At 39.5% G+C, this 3,651-nt stretch overlaps 1 long non-coding RNA gene across 1 annotated transcript; it reads left to right on the top strand.

The window, feature by feature from the left end:
* Positions 1 to 261: 261 nt before the first annotated feature.
* On the top strand, positions 262 to 3,154 carry LOC311580816. Its single transcript, XR_014773587.1, has 3 exons — positions 262 to 329; positions 1,455 to 1,531; positions 2,991 to 3,154. It is a non-coding gene; the product is annotated as an uncharacterized lncRNA (long non-coding RNA).
* Positions 3,155 to 3,651: the final 497 nt, after the last annotated feature.

Genomic DNA, 3,651 nt, shown 5'->3' with positions numbered 1-3,651 from the left:
AGTGTTCTCTAAAGGTATTTTATCAAGGAAATATGTGACAATTACTATAAATTTTCAGTAGTTTAAATTGTGAAATATCCTGTGTCCTGAAAGAGACTTGGATCTTTGGAAAATGTCAGAACTGTTGATACCTTAGTTATTCTTGGAATGGATAAATTTGTTTTTCCTGCCTTATGAAGTGGAATTAAGCTTTTGGTGGCCAAGTACAGAATGGCATAAGTAGAGAGCTGTTAAAACAATTACAGTGAACTAGAATTGAAAGATCAACTAATGCTCCAACTTACAACTCTCTGGACAATGACCAAGTCAGATAGCTCTTGCTAAGTAAAGTATTGAATTTGAAAGAGAGCATTACAGAGCACATGAGAGGCCTTGAAGGGAGGAAAAAGGAATGGAATAGTATTAAAATGTAAAATGAGTAGATCATTGCTGATAATGGTTCTCCATTGTCATTAAGTGACTTAAAAATGTGAAGCAAATTACATGACTTTGAATCAGTCTTGGTGGTGCAGTCCATTAAGCCCAGCCATCTGAGAGGCAGAGGGAGGAGGATCACTGTGAATTCAAGACTAGCCTGGTCTACAAAGCAAGTCCAAGACAGCCAAGGCTACATAGAGAAACCCTGTCTTGAAAAACAGTTAACAAAATGAAAATAAAGACTTTGATGACTTTGCTTGTACACACAATATACAAATGAGACCCCACACTTTTAATTTACAAAGTAAGGCATGTATATGTCTTCCAGAAGGAAGATGAGTGCACACCATGCTTAGTGGTCTTTAGCAACATTTAAAGGGTGAAGGACTTGGTGACTCATTGAGAACAGATATTATGTACAATGAGCAGAGGTTGTTTAGACCTTAATAAAAACACCCAAAATAGAAATTTAAATACACTAGATATACAATTAGTTAATTAATCATGATTGCATATTTTATTGATGGTAAAAATGGAAAAAATATTCTAGCATAAGAAAAAATTGGAGTATCGTGTAAAGGCTCTATACAATATTCCACAGCTAACATGTATGTATATTTATATCTGCATAATCACAACCCTGGCACCCAGATTCACACCCACTATGGATGAAAGCTATGAACAGGGAATAGCAAAACAGGAGAAGATAGACAGAAAAAAATTCAAAAAATTGAAATAAATTTTTCCCATTTACCATTTGAGGACAAAGGAATAGACCTGTGCAGAAAGAAAGGAGAATCCTTTAGCCATTGCAGGTACAATCCAGGATCATCAGTCAGGTCCTTTAGCTTATGGATCTCACCAATTAGAGGCAACGTGGGCACAAGGAAACTGTAGCAACCCAACAAGGCAACACTTCCTTCATTGTGTCTATGCATTGTCAGCCAGAGCTGCTGTGGCATGTCTTCTATCAATGTGTTGGTTTCCTCTGTGTCCCCTGCACTGCTTACTTAAAGCAGGACATTTTCTTTTCTTAGTTTCAGCCATGGCTTTATCACCAGTGATGCTATTTCTCACAGTTCTGCTGCTGGCATCAGTGCTCATTGAGGGACAGGTAAGTTTTAAATGGAGAGTTACCTCAAATATACCTGAAAACTTTATAAAATGGCACACTATATAAAAATACAGAAATAATAATAGTTTGGTGGTTGCAGCACTCTCATTGTGGTCTTGAAGGAATTATCAGGACTGTGGAGAGAGACAGTATGGTTGTGCCCTCCATCATTGGCAGCTATGGTACCCACTAGTGACACGTGGGAATGAGCACATGAAAATGGAGATGTGCTACAGATATATGACTCTGAGCAGAAATCTAATAGGTACATTAGAGGGCTTGGTATATGTGTCAGTGAGTAAAGCATTAAAAGCTGAGTTGAAATAAAAAGCTCGTCCTCTATTGCAATTATAGCATTGTGAAATGTGAGGCAGGGGCAGAAGAATCTAGCACAATCAAAGCACCTTGACTCAAATAAAGTTGAATATGAGGACCAACAGGCAACATTATCTTTTTTTTTTTAATAGTTAAAATAATTAATTTATGCAGTTTACATCCGGACCTTAGCCACTTCCTTTTCTCTTCCCAGGCCCACCCAGCTCTCTTTTTTCTTTCCTCCCACTACACTATTCCTCAGAAAAGGGAAGACCCCTTCCCTACCCACTCACTCCACTTCAATTGCATCATGACTAAGCACATCCCCTTTCCTGTGCTCTGGGGTGGCAGCCCGACCACTGGGGAGTGATCCAAAATCAGGGAACAGAGTTCATCCTCTGGGTGCTGTTTAGTTGGCTCTGTTGGTCTTCTTGTGGAGCTCTTGACACTTCCAGGTCCTTCTGTCCATCTCCCCACTTTTCTACACAGGACTCTTGACACTTTGCCCAATATTTCTCTTTGAGTCTCCACATCTTTTTTGATCCACCGCTTGCTATGGCTTCTCAGAGGACAGCTATGCTAGGATCTTGTCTGTGAGCATAGCACAGTGCTTAAATAGTGCTTTTAACCATAAGGATCCACACTGTTGTGTAAATTCATCCTTAGATTTTGTTCAGAAAATTAGCAAGCATCTTCACACCCCTGTACCTGATCCCCACATACACATACCAACAAGATAATGCATCAACTCAAAACAGCGCTAATAGCTCATCAGTTGAATTTCTACCACTAATCTGAATAAAATAGAAAACAACCCATGCACTAGACCAACTTACTGTCCCCACATAGATTAGATTCTCTGTTATGATCTGAAAGCCAGATGTTGAGCATCCCTGTGGGGTTGGCTACAACTCTGTGAATTAGCACTAGTGGACTACTGGATGGGATACCTGCCCTTGATTTAGCCTAATCCTCTCTTTCTTCAACTACCATAGTGACCAGAGATCCCTGCAAAGTCTATTGTAAGTCTTGAGATCGGTCTCTTTCCATGATCTGCGTCTTGTATAAATACAATGGATATGTTTGTGTTTCTTCTTGTACAACTTGTTATAAACAGAATCCTCTTCCTCATGCTCTTGCACAGACTCAAAAAACAAAATCCACCACATCTGCTGATCACAAGACAGGTCCCACGGATGTCTTGGACAAGATTGACAGCCAAGGTGAAGTACGTAAGATAGAGAACCTACAGAAGATGCTCTGTGTCTCCCATCAGCACCAGTTATTGCCTGAAGACCTGGCCAAGGCTAATCAGCACAAGTTAAACCTTTGTAAAACCTTGACTGCTCTGAGCAAAAGTTTTCCTCAGAAGCATCAAGAAGACTCAGTAGTCTTCAAAAGAAATGCCAAGAGGATTCCAAGGTCCACAGTCATGTTCATAAATAACACAATTACAGGTCTTCTCACATACTCTAGAGGTAGAGTTGTGATAATGATGATGGATAATGTGATGCCTCCATATAGAATTTAATCAGGAACATCCTGGTGTCCACCTGTGCTGCCTTCTATTGTACACTTTTGCAAATCCTATAACCTCTTCAGATATCCCCCAAAATAAAAGAAAGTAGGGACGGCATATTAACACAATAAATTATTCTTTCCTTCCTCCAGTTAAATACTGAATATGGCCAGAGGTAGAAAAGAAAGGGTTCTGGAGAGATGTGGAAGGATCAGGCTTTTAGTAATTAGCATCTCTTCTGAATCAATGGTCTCACCTTTTTTTATCCTCATAGCATGACAGATTC

The sequence above is a fragment of the Acomys minous genome (assembly GCF_964271855.1).
Source record: "Acomys minous genome assembly, chromosome: 13".
Taxonomy (NCBI): Eukaryota; Metazoa; Chordata; class Mammalia; order Rodentia; family Muridae; genus Acomys; species Acomys minous.
The sequence above is the reverse complement of the archived record's forward strand: the minus strand, read 5'-3'. Positions and strand labels throughout refer to the sequence as shown.